The following is a 13712-nucleotide window of genomic DNA, read 5'->3' as shown; positions in this document are numbered from 1 at the left end:
GCCCACCCAGCACCATTTTCCTGTCCTTTTACTATATATGCACCCACTCTTGCTTTCAAGAACTGCCCTTCTTTCTTTCCATACAGTTTTAGTGTGACTATAGTGTGCCTCCTTACAGGTAAAACTAACAGCAAGGAAATGCACTATTCAAAGCAAATGAAGTTTATGCCTCTTTGTCTCACACCACTCATAAGCAACAGAATTTCAGCCAACAAGGAGAGCAGCTGATAATGTTCTCACTTAGAACAGGCGATGTGGTACAAGCGGAATTTAATGACCCTTTTTTTAACCCGTTCAATGAGCATCTTCAAATATACTAAAAAGTAGAGAAAACAGCCAAATGAATCCCTATGTATCCATTAACCAGTTCAAATAATTATTAAAATTTTCCATATTTAAAGCAAATCAAAGACTATAACTTTATACAATATACTTAGATTTGTATCTCATTTTTATAAAGATTTTTTCAAAGAAGAACCTTAACTACAATATAGCTCTTTCTCACCCAATAAAGCCAACACTATCATCTAACAGCCCATCTATGTTCAGAGTTCTTTAAAATTCCCTTTTAAATTTGGGTTGTTTATATTTAGATTCAAATTAAGATTCACACATTCATTGCATCAGGTCAGTATTCACATTTCTCCTTTAATCTGTAACAATTACCCCTCTTTATCATTTTAACCTTTCAAATCACTTATTCCCTGGGAAAACCAACACATTTGACCTACAGAATGTCTCACACTAGGCATATGGCTGATTGCATCCCTTTTGGTGTTAACATGTTTGCTATACCCTATACTGCTTACAAACTTATAGCTAGACTTACAGGTTCCATTTGATTCAGGGTGATTTCTTTTGCAAGAATACTTAATTTGTGGTGTTGTGTACTTTCAATCAAATCTGAAGCCACATAATATTTGCTTGTTTCATGTATCATTAATGTTGAAACTGACCAGTGGTTTCAGACAAATGCTCACCTGTCTGACTTCAAATAACGAACTTGGAGACAGAAGTATGGCGAAAAGGAGACCTTTAATACATTCTTGCAAGAGCGGGTGTTCAGGTGAACAGGCGCACACAGAGCAGAGATCACAGGCTATTTCTCCCTGAGGTGCGAGAGTCCCTCCTCAGGTTCCTCACTGGCTGAGTGCTATAGAGTTAATACTTTTCCTCATACATCATCTAGGTCTCATTGTCTCCCATTGGGCCATTAAAAAAAGATGGGTTGAGGCCTTTTCTAGTTATCTCCCCCATCTAGTTGAGGTGGATGTGAGGTGTTTTGTCCTGGGTGCCTTGGGGGTTTACACCCTGATGCTGGCTCACTACACAGTTCTTTGTTCTCATACCTTCTCAGTTTGCTCTGGGGAATTCAGTAACCCATCCATTAAAAGTTGACTATGCTGAAGATGGATCACAGAGGCCTATTTCCTACAGGTATTGTCAACCTAATCCTCTCATGTACCTTAATGTTGAAAATGACCAGTGGTTTCAGAGACTGTCAACTTTAGTTCACCATTAACCTTTTCACTAATGGTTTTAGGATCTATTGGTGATCATTTTAGTCCCATAAGGGGTTGAAAAATAGTGATTTTCTAACTTTATCCATTCTGCTACTTTTGTGTTTCTTAATATACACAAGTTTTATATATTTAGGTAGTCAGACTAACCATCTTTCCCTTTGGAACTCCAATAAATGTCTCTTCAATCCCCTGAAACTGTCCCAGGAAATTATCCAGCACAAGACCTCTTCCTCAGGTTCTAGGTCTTCCAGTTTCGCAAGAAATGGCAAATGCCCTGAGGGTGAAAAGCTGCTGCAGAATGTCTGCTCAGTAAGTACTAGTAATTAAGTACTTTCCCTTAGCTCCAAGGTATTACCCTTGAGTCCAGAGTACCTTTGCAATTTTCCAATATCTTCAAAACATGTTTTACCTGGCTCTTCTAGCCACTCTAAAATAGCTGAAAGTGAAAGTCTATAATAAGTTCTCATGATTAAGGAAAACTGGTAAATAAAAATATGGTACAGGATATATTTAATGTAAACAATATCAATTCTACTTAAGGTATTAGAGATCAACCTTTCTGCTTCAAGTTATTATATAAGGCTACATGAAATATAATAACATAACACAAAACCATCAAAGAACCAGAAAAACAATGTGGAATTATCAGAGAAAGATCTTGCGTACATATGGTTGCAAAGGCCTAAGCAGGCATTTCTGATACTCACTAAGTAGTTAAGAGGCAAAGCAGCTCTTTTGAAAGCCTTACTAAAGAGTAAAAATAGGATGTCAGGGCTGCCTAAGTGAGTTCCTGATAAACCACCCCACATTTAGGGTTGGGTGAACCCTGAGAGTATGGGTGACTCAGAAGTGAGCCAGGCCCAATAGAGACTAGAGAATAAGTATGAAACTGAAAATGAATTAAGGTGATCCTGCTAGGGGCAAAAACAGAATATTGGGGACTAACTATATTACAAGAAATATCAATCTTACTGATTGGGAATATAAGACATTTTGGGGGGAGAGGGAGCTAGCAATCTGAATCTGTGCCAGTAACCTGCCTTCTAACGTACACTCTTGCTAGCCGATAACTCCATTGATGCCTGTCCTGTCTTACAGAACCTGTTTCCCAGAATACTCCCATTTTACAGAGGTCAGAAACCATGAACCATACACAAACCCCAGAGGAGGTTATCAGCGCTGGCACCAGGCCAGGCCCTTAAATGTGGTCTCATGTCCTCCATCCCAACACACGGGGCTTTTTGCAAAGCCTGTGAAAGGTCCGGAAGCCTGATCCATATTTGGGGGACAAAGAAACCAAAGGGTATAAAGGGAAAGCTTCCTCCATATTCACTCGCTCAGGATTTGGAAACAGGCTCCCGAGTCACTGTACTAGTACATCTGAAAATAAATGGGTTTTTCCTGAATCTCCAAGTACTCCCTGTGTATTTTTCGGTCGCCTGGTAAATTCTGTAACAATACTCTGTTAACCATGATTGCCTTGTTCTGATTAAAGAAAGACATTCTAACCTGGCTGGGAGTTGTACACCCCCAGGACCTGAGAGTCAACCATGGACCTGGCAGTCAAACTTGGAATGTGGTCCATTCTCATTCAAGAACTGCCTATTATCACGGAAAGCTTAACAACCTTATTGCCCAAACAATGGAGTCCCACCCAGCCCTCATTGCCTACTCCCCCATGCCTGTAATCCCTACTTACCCATGTAATCTTCGCCCTACCCTATATAAGCAGCTGGTTTATGGTGGGTTGCAGAGGTGATTTTTGTGGATGATCTGCTGTTTGAAGATAACCTTGGGCATATTATGAATAATGCTGCTATGAACATTCTGCTCATAGTGTATAGAATATAGTGTACATAAATATTTAATAAGCTTTCAAATTAATAACAGCCCACATGCCATCAAGAGAATGAATACATAAAATTAGCAACTACTGCTACAGGCATAGAGCTGAATTGACAATCATAATGTTGAGAAAAAGAAACCAACCTATGACATATGATTCATTTATAAAAAGTTCAAAAACAGGTAAAACTAAACTGCTGTGATTATCCTAAAAAAAGTCAGGAAACCTGTTACTTTAGAGCAGTGGTTCTCAACCTTCCTAATGCCGCGACCCTCTAATACAGTTCCTCATGTTGTGGTGACCCCCAACCATAAAATTATTTTCTTTGCTACTTCATAACTGTAATTTTGCTACTGTTATGAATCGTAATGTAAATATCTGATATGCAGGATGTATTTTCACTGTTACAAACTGAACATAATTAAAGCATAGTGATTAATCACAAAAACAATATGTAATTATATATGTGTTTTCCGATGATCTTAGGCGACCCCTGTGTTTATTTACCATCAGGAAGTGGTAAATAACCCCCCTGTGCGCTTGCATCTAACCTGTCTGTCTGTGTGTAATTTCTCCGGCTCGGCTCAGATCTCGGTGCTGTCTCTGTGAAAGTGTCTGACCAGAAGGTATTGGCACAAGCCTCAAGCGGACGGTCCAGACCACCTGTACATGTCCCACTTAGGAGCAGCACCTATATGGGAACCCCCCGCACCTCAACATAGGTGACGGGCCTTAAATATATAAGAAATAGAAGCTATTTGGGACAGATACAATCAAAGGATTTAAATTGTTGGAACAGTCTGTAAGTTTTCTCTATTTTTTAGCTGAGATCTCTGAAATTAAAGCCACCAGAATTGGCCAGACATAGAGTCCCAGTGTTTGCTTCCTCTTCTTACTTCATGTCCTCGAATAATGGCTCTATTTTTCCCATCCTGGCTCGGGGGGGGGGGGGGGGGGGGGGGGGGCGGGGGGAGACAATCTTTTTCTCTCCTGCCTGTGCCTCCACCATCCCTTAGCTATGTGGCTACTGCTTTGCCCAGAGAGGGCTATTGTCACAAGGAGGGAGACACAAGGAGGGAGAGACATCCAATTCACCACTAGGGAGGATAACTGGCGAGAGAATAAGATAGTCTGTGCTCCAGCAGACAAAATAAGGCAGTGCCATGCAGGTCAAATAAATAAATAAATAAATAAGTAAATAAAATGCACGTCTTGTAAAATGGGATGATTCTTTAGATTCATGGTGATTTCAACATTTTTCACAACTGCACTAATTTTTTTGTTAAGCAGCACACTTATTAGATAATTGAGAGTTGACTACACATCTTCTAAATGATACCAACATCCTTGATATTGACCTGAGTGTATACTCTTGACTCTCTTACAATTCTGCTTAGTGCACACGCCTTCAAGTGGATGTCTATGCTTATATTCATTTCATATGAACTGGAGAAAGATTGATTAGCATCTTTTATTTAAGGACATAAAAGATAAGGTAGATGACACATTTCCTTAAAACTCAGACTTGTGCCCTGGCTGGTTTGGCTCAGTGGATAGAGCATCGGCCTGCAGACTGAGGGGTCCCGGGTTCGATTCTGGCCAGGGGCACATGCCCGGATTGTGGGCTCGATCCCCAGTGGGGGGGTGTGCAGGAGACAGTCGATCAGTGATTCTCTCTCATCATTGATGTTTCTGTCTCTCTCTTCCTCTCTGAAATCAATAAAGAAATATATTTTTAAAAAACAAAAACTCAGACTTGTTTGTTAGTCCTCACTCAAGGATATATTTTCCATTTATTTTTAGGGAGAATAGAAGAGAGGGAGGGAGAGGGAGACAAAGAGAGAAGGAGAGATAGATGCGAGAGAGACTCAGTGACTGGTTGCCTCCTGCATGCATCCCCATGTGGCAGGATGGAACCTGCAACAGAGGTACATGCCCTTGACTGGGAATTTGAGCCTGCGACCCTTTGGTACACAGACTGACACTCTAACCACTGAGACATACCAATCAGGGCTGCAATTTATAAAAAACAAAAAACAAACAAACAAATGAGCAAAGGACTTGGACAAACATCTCTCCAAAGATACACAAATGGCCAATAAACACTTGAGGAAGATGCTCTACATCATTAATCATTAGGGAAATGCAAATCAAAACCACAATGAGATACTACTCCATACCCATTAGGATGGCTATTTGCAAAAACCATAGGAAACAGCAAGTGTTGGTAAGGATGTGGAAGAAATGAAACCCCTGTTGCATTGCTGGTGGGAATGCAAAAGAGTGTAGCCCCTTAGAAAAGAGAACGATGACTTCTAAAAAAAAAAAAAATTAAACAATTACCATATGACCCAGCAACTCCACTTTTGTGGATATATCCAAAAGAAGTGGAAGTAGAGACTCAAACGAATATCTGTATACTTATGTTCATAGCAGCATTATTCACAATAGCCAAAATATCAAAACAACTCAAATGTCCGACAGATTAATGAATAAACAAGATGAATATATACTTACAGTGGCACATTATTCAGCCTTAAAAAAGAAGGAAATTCTAATACATACATAGATAAACCTTGAAAAGAGTATAGAAAAAACAGACACAAAAGAACAAATATAATATGATTCCACTTATAGGAGATACCGGGAGTAGTCAAACTCAGGAAGGCAGAGAAGAGAATGGTGGTATTAGGGGCTAGGAAAGTGGGGGAGGTGGAGAGTTAGTGTTTAATGGGTACAGAGTTTCAGTTAGGGAAGACAAAAAAGTTCTGGAGAAGGATGGTGGTGATGGTTGCACAAAAATGTGAATGTAATTAATGCCATTAATTTTACACTTAAAAATGGCTAAAGTGGTAAGTTTTACGGTATGTACATTTTACCAGAATTAAAAAAAAAAAAGGACAGACCTGAAGTTGCTCCAGTCAGAGTAGGGGCAGGGCCTGGAGCATACCCTATGTCCCTGCCAAGCCCCCCACTGAGGCCCCCTCCTTAGAACAGTCCTGCATACACTGATGGTTGCCCACCCAACAGCCCTAACACCTCTGCTGCTCTTTTGTTAACAAAAACGTTTTATCCAGGATTCGCATGACAACAAGTGTTGGCGGATCTTCCCCAATGCCACGGTGAATCTTGATTAGTGTAGAGCAGTGGGGTTTTCAGGACCCCTTTTCACTTTTAAACATTACTGAGGGCATTACAGAGAGCTTTTGTTTATGTAGGTTATGTTTATCAATACTTACCACGTTAGAATTTAAAATGAGAAAAAATTAAAATCTAAGAATATACATATACACTCTTCTGATCCTGGGCACTTAGAGAGTGCAGGCTTCAGTGCAGACATGGCTAAATTCAAGACCACCATGCACAACCAGTCCTGAATATGGCACAGAAATGGCATCAAGAAACCCCAATCACAAAGATATGAATCTCTTAACGGGTAGACCCCAACTTCCTGAGGAACATGCGCTTTGCCAAGAAGCACAAGAAGGGCCTAAAGAAGATGCAGGCCAATGCCAAGGCCATAAGTGCACGTGCCAAAGCTATGGAGGCCTCCTAAGCCCACGGAGGTCAAGCTCAAGACCCCAAAGGGTGGCAGCTGCAAGCTCAATCGACTTGCCTACATCGCTCACCCCAAGCTTGGGAAACGTGCTCTGAGGTTCTGCTAGAAAAAGGCCAAGGTTCAAACCAAGGCTAAGGCAGCTGCAGCTCCAGCTCCAGCTCCCAGTGGTGCCCAGGCCCCCATGAAGGCTCCAAAGTAGAGGCCTCTGCCTGCCAATGTAAGGAGGAAAGGACGAATGTGCCCCCTGGGCTGCTCTCTGCATGGAGCTGGTAATAGTACTCCTGTGCTATTTGTACAAATAAGCCTGAGGCAGGATATGTACAAAAAACACATACACACATATTCCATTAGCTGCCAGATGGATGACATCATCATACATCATGCAGCCTCTTGACACCTCCACTGTATACTTATGAGAGAATGAGAGTAGGAAACGCGAATAATATCTTTAGGATTATTATAAAAATAGTGTTGCTCTTGTGGCCCTCCTGAAAGGGTCCCCACACACATTTTGAGAATGGCTATTGTAGACCAGCCCTGGTATTCCCATTTTCCCTCCTACCGACTATAGGTACGGGCACTATTATGCAACTCTGGGAAATGAGAACTAGCTTTAGCTGGAGGGTTTCTGAGAGAGTCTCAATCTTAAATAAATACATGCTTTTCCATACTAGACACTGTACATTTCATGTGACACTCAGAACAGCAGTAGTCACCTTGGGACCCAGGAGTAAGTAAGCCTCCCAGGACTGATCAACCTGCTGCAAGTAGCAAAGCAGAAAGATGGACCTGGGTCCTCTCAACTAGCATAGCAGAGGCAATGAAGTAGCCAACTTTGGAATTTTCCTTTGGGCTTACCCCACCTTTCATTGGATTTTCTGTTACTTGTAGTCAAACATGTTCTAGCTGGCACATCTCAGAACCTAGTTTGCTAAACACATTCTGAAAATCACTGCTATGCACAGTACCTGGCACACAGTAGGAACTCAATAAATATTTGTTGAATAAATATGTGAATAAATAAGTACACAAACCTTAGTGGATTCGGTAGATAAAATAATAAAATTCTGACCAACTTTGTGTTGCTAGACACCATGTAGTTCCCAGATTGTCAATATTTCCAACAAAGGTCATTATGAATGTCACAGCATCAAAAACGGCCGCATACAGTACTTGTCAAGGGAGCCAAGAAGGTTCAAAATCGCTTTCCTTTGGTCTGCACCAACTAAAAGCCAGAGGTATGAAAGGTAAGTCTATACCAGTGATGGCGAACCTATAACACACGTGTCAGAGGTGACACGCAAACTCATTTTTTTGGTTGATTTTTCTTTGTTAAATGGCATTTAAATATATAAAATAAATATCAAAAATATAAATCTTTGTTTTACTATGGTTGCAAATATCAAAAAATTTCTATATGTGACACGGCACCAGAGTTAAGTTAGGGTTTTTCAAAATGCTGACACGTTGAGCTCAAAAGGTTCGCCATCACTTGTCTATACATACCATATACAGACCACAACCTGCTCAAAGTGGCAACCTGATAAAGAGCACTACTTATTTTCCATTTCCCCTGAGCATGAATCAACAGAAGTAGCTTCTCCACGAAATAAGCACCAAACAGATTTGTGAACAGAATGCTACAAAACATGCTGTTTATGGAAGAAGAAAAAAAGACAAACCAAATACCTAGCCTTCAATTAATGTCATCAGCTAGGGGCACAATGGCCTTGTCAGAAAATATTTAAAACTTCTAGAAATATAATCAAATATAAAATTAAGAAGCTTATGTTCAACTATGCTTAAGCTTAACAACTTTCTTCCTCTTCCTTACTGAGAGCCTGATGCCAGTATTTTTAAATTACTTTAAAGTAATGTTTCTTTGCTTCATTATTTTAAGATTGGTCAATCTGTCCCTGTGTTTGTGGGGGGTTTTTTAAAAGTTACAATATAATATTCTAATTTCCATAAAATGTTTATGAAAGAAACAAATGATATTTTTCCCCTTAAAACAATGAAGTGTTAAGAAAATTTCCACTAGGAGGAGCTGGCTTTTTCTCTGTTGAGTCAGCAGTGTTTCACCTCTGAGATACCCTAATCAAAAACACAGACCTGAAATTTGCAGATAATTTCAAACAAACCTCAATCATAAACAAAATCTGGGTCTGAGGAATCAGCAGAGGCAACTGCAACCCAGGTGCAGAGCGTACACACTCTTCAGATGGCTTTGCAAAGAATTAAGGAAATTCAATCTGTCTGGAGATTTCCTGAGCTCCCTTCTTCCACCCATGTCCCCACCCTGTGGGGGAAAGAGCTACTCTCTGGACCTGGTTTCCAAGTGGATCCTTTCAAGATAGTGCTGCCTTCAGGCTACTAAGCTAGAAACCCCACCCTTGTTCTCCCTCAGCACCTCATAGCTCTCGCTGGGACTCGAGAAACACCAGTTTCGCGCATACATTCTGTCAGAATACTGGTTATTTCTTTCCTTGCATTCTTGTCTTCAATTCACTTACCTGACAGTCAGACTGTGAACTTCTGGTGAGACCAGTTAGAAAAATGGGCTGAGGGGCACATTAGACGTTAAAATACTAGAAATCTTCTTCTTGCCTCTGTCACTGGTGACTCGGCTCCAAGTTACTTCTGCCTCTTTCCACCGTTGGTTTGTTCCACCGGTAATTTATTACTAAATAAACAAAAACAAACAAAAATCCCACTCATTTATTGGGAACTTACTTTATGACAAGAACTCTGAAAAACATTGCAAATAAAAAGATGGCAGCGTTCCTTGCTCTAACACAACCTGTGGCTAATGAGGAAATCGGGGTCTATAAACAGATAAAACATAATCCTTCGTGGGAAGGGCTAGGAGAGAAGGAGCCATGGAAAGCTGCAGGGAGCATTAAGAAGGGACATTATGCAGGTGGCAGACCCTTGCAGACAGAAACGATGCATGAGCTAAGCCAACGAAGTATGAGCAGCGGTGAACCAGGCAAAACATCAAAACCAAGCCCAGAACGCTACTACACTTCATAGGAAGAGTTAAGTTACCTTTGATTCATGTTTCTCAAACTTGAAGAAAAAGATTCTTGAAGAGCAGGCAGACAGCTCTGGTTGGGGGAGGGTGGTGGTGGGGTGGTAGAGGGATTGAGCGAAAGAGAAAAAAAAAAGACAGAGAGAACTCCCGGACATGAACAACAGTGTAGAGATAAGGATGGGGGTGGGAGGTGTGCAAGAGGCACAGCGGGGATAAATGGTGATGGAAAAAATAAAATAAGAAAGATTCTTGAGAGCTCTTAGAATCGCCTAAAATCATTATTCTATTAAATCCTAACAAACATAAAACTAGCAAAATATGTACTGTACTTATAACTTATACAACTATAGATATTTTTAAATGCACAAATACCAACAACTCTACAAAATCAATAAAATTTCAATTGACAAAGTGATTTCAATGTGATCAATAATGTAGGTTACTAAGCCTCACTTAGACTAGTCAGGTGGACTTGGTACTGACTGCTACTGGCAGCTTCTGTTGTGTTTGCCGGGGATAGTTCAGTTCGTGAAACAGCAATGTCTCATTCAGCTCAAGCACATTATTTACCTCCGTTCATTTTTCAATATCTAAAAGTAGTGCTCCTTGGCACCAATACAAACACAACTGGAGACACTGATATCTTAAGACACCATTTAGTTAAAATTTGGTTGCTTGGAAACAATCGATTTTTTTAAGTTACCACCAAAATGACAAATAAAAGGTAAAATCCTTATAGAGAACCATCGAATCCTAATAAAACCCACCTGCTTAATCCCTAATAAATCCCATCTTTTGGGGGCTGTCAGCCTCTGAAGGAGTTTAAATAACTCTATGTTATGGGTCAATGAACTCACAGAGAAAAGCATTTTTGTGGTTAGCTTTTAGTACTATGTAAAACCAAATATCTCACTTTATTTCCTTTAAAACCTCAGCCCACATGACTTCCAGTTAAGATGGCACAGAAAATCACGCTGATGGATTCTCTCTACTCCAAACACACAGCAATGAAAAGAAACACAAGAAAACTAAAAGAATGCAGGCAAACTCAAAAATAATATAAACATCTCTATGAAATAGATATGGCGCAGACACCAAGAGGTCAGTCCTCGCCGAACTGGTTTGGCTCAGTGGATAGAGCGTCAGCCTGTGGACTCAAGGGTCCCAGGTTCGATTCCGGTCAAGGGCATGTACCTGGGTCGCGGGCACATCCCTACTGGGGGCTGTGCAGGAGGCAGCTGATCGATCTCTCTCATCGATGTTTCTAACTCTCTATCCCTCTCCCTTCTTCTCTGTAAAAATTCAATAAAAAAAAATATATATATATTTTTATATATATATAAAGAGGTCAGTCCTCGAAGTTAAAGCCTGGAGCCTCCAACATTCAGGATCCAAAAATAGGCACCAGAACTGGAAGTATGAGTCCTAAGGGTTTCAAGGCCAAACATAACCCACAAAGGAGAGTGCATCACTGCCTGAAGGCAGGGTCAAAGGTGATCATTGGAGGCGGGCTCCCATTCCTGGTTTCATATGGAGCAGTGGCCCAGGGAGCAGGGCAGGACACAGGCCATCCAGCGACTAGGAACTCAGTGAAGCAGCCTATGATTGCCTGAGTAACTACATTACCACTTTGGTTCTGGACTAGGGTTCCATGTAAGCCAGAGAGATGACTGTAATACTGCTAAACAAAGAAAAGTGAGCACAGAGGGAGAAAGAGTGGTGGAAAATAAAAAAATAAATGGCCCTAACCGGTTTGGCTCAGCAGATAGAGCGTCGGCCTGCGGACTCAAGGGTCCCAGGTTCAATTCCGGTCAAGGGCATGTACCTTGGTTGCGGGCACATCCCCAGTGGGGAGTGTGCAGGAGGCAGCTGATCGATGTTTCTCTCTCATCGATGTTTCTAACTCTCTATCCCTCTCCCTTCCTCTCTGTAAAAAATCAATAAAATATATAAAAAAAAATAAAATAAATGAAAATACCTTATTCAAAACCAAAGTTCTAAGGTATATAAAGAAATCTAATGCCAATACAGGCAACTTAAAAAACCAGCCATCAGATCACTAACTTACTTCAGATGAAATGAATAGTATAAAACAGTCCAAAATAAGTATACTTATATAATTTTAAAGGAATAAGAAATTATAAACCAAAAAAGGCAAAATTAAAACAAGAAGAGATGTTTAAAAAAATAATCAATTGGAAATTATATAATGAAGACTAGTCACTGAAATAAAAAACTCAGTACCCAAGATACTTTAGACTGGACAGAACTGAAGTAAGAACCAGCACATTTGAAGCTAACACGAAGAAATTCACACAGATTGCTACTCAAAAGATAAGGAAGAAAAATATAAAGAGTACTTAAGAAACATGAAGGACAGCTCCACAAACATCTGGAAGGCATCAGAGCAAACGAAAGAGAAGAGGATGGAAAAGAAAAGAAGCAGTATTTAAAGAGATAAAACTAAGAATATTTAAAGATAAGCTAAGAATGTTCAAGAAATACATGGGTTTTAGATTAAAAGTACATTCTAAATACTAAGATAATTTAAACAAACAAGTAAGCAGATAAATAAATCAATTTTTAAAAGCCACACAAACTAAAAATATTAATTATTTTTAAAAAATCACAAAAGCTACGGAGAGCACCTGTACACCCACTGGTCAGGGGGTCACAAAGCCCTCGGGGAGGCTGGCTCTGGTGCAGCAGCCTGGCCAGCTGAGCCTAACTGAGACCTGGCTGCCTGCGGAGACAGCAGGCAACCGGCAGCTCAGATCCTTACACCCAGGCTGATACAGAAGCTCCATAAGCATTTTGTAGCTTCCTTAACAGCTGGTGGATACAAGGTAAAGCAACTGTCCTTCACATTAGAGACAACCCCAAGAAACCTCCTGAAAAAGCAGACCCCTAAATGTTTCAGGCAACTTCTGGCAACAGGAGATTTGTCCTCCCTGGAATAGATAATCAGCTTTGGGCTTAAATTTCTCTTCCTTTCCCACCAGGCTTCTCCCAGCAGCACCAAATATGAACTTTACTGGATGCCTTTGTTCACCATCAACCAACTTTAGACCAAGAAACTCATTATATAGGACAAGAAGTGAGGAAAGGAGCCGATACTAACGGGGTTCACAGTCAGCTACAGTTATTACTGGCGGCTAGTTAACTACTTTTTCATCTATATTCCTTCATCACTTACAATTTCCCTACCACATGTTATTTCATTATATTGCATCTTCTCTGAAGCTAAAGGAAAGAAAACATAAAGAAACAAGAATGAGCCCTGGCCAGTGTGGCTCAATTGGTTGGGCGCATCGTCCATGCACAGAGGTCATCAGTCCAATTCCTGGTCAGGGCATATGCCTAAGTTGGGGGTTCGATCAAATTAGGGGGTGTGTAGGAGGCAACTGACTCATATTTCTCTCTCATTAATCTCTCTCTCTCTCTCTCTCTCTCTCCCTCCCTCCCTCCCTCTCTCAAAATCAATGAAAACATTTATTTTTAAAACCTACTCAAAAAAAGAAAAAGGAAAAGGAAACAAGAATGATAGCTTACTTATCTGGAAAGAAGCTTGATTTGGAAGATCACAGATGATTTCCAATAGAAAAAAAAAATGGTATCAGAAAACTGGTAACACATAATTGTTCAGATAAAGCTATAATTTTAAAAAACAGTTTAGTAAACCCCTCATTTAGGTACCCTTGGAAAGCAGACAGCGCTCAGGCAAGCTAGAAAAGGTAAAGACCAGAATTC

The 13712-nt window shown here is 40.4% G+C and overlaps 1 protein-coding gene across 3 annotated transcripts in view; it reads right to left on the bottom strand.

The window, feature by feature from the left end:
• The window catches only part of FANCC (FA complementation group C), a 277702-nt gene that overhangs the window by 172368 nt on the left and 91622 nt on the right, over positions 1-13712 (bottom strand). For all 3 annotated transcript variants that reach the window (XM_070400943.1, XM_070400942.1, XM_070400944.1), the window contains one exon: positions 9442-9611. The gene's annotated coding sequence lies outside the window, so the exon portion shown is untranslated. The remainder of the gene's footprint in view (positions 1-9441; positions 9612-13712) is intronic.

The sequence above is a fragment of the Myotis yumanensis genome, unplaced genomic scaffold, assembly GCF_028538775.1.
Source record: "Myotis yumanensis isolate MYYU_CA2020_CCGP unplaced genomic scaffold, mMyoYum1.0.hap1 SCAF_21, whole genome shotgun sequence".
In the NCBI taxonomy this organism is placed as follows: Eukaryota; Metazoa; Chordata; class Mammalia; order Chiroptera; family Vespertilionidae; genus Myotis; species Myotis yumanensis.
This window is presented reverse-complemented; position numbering and strand designations above follow the sequence as displayed.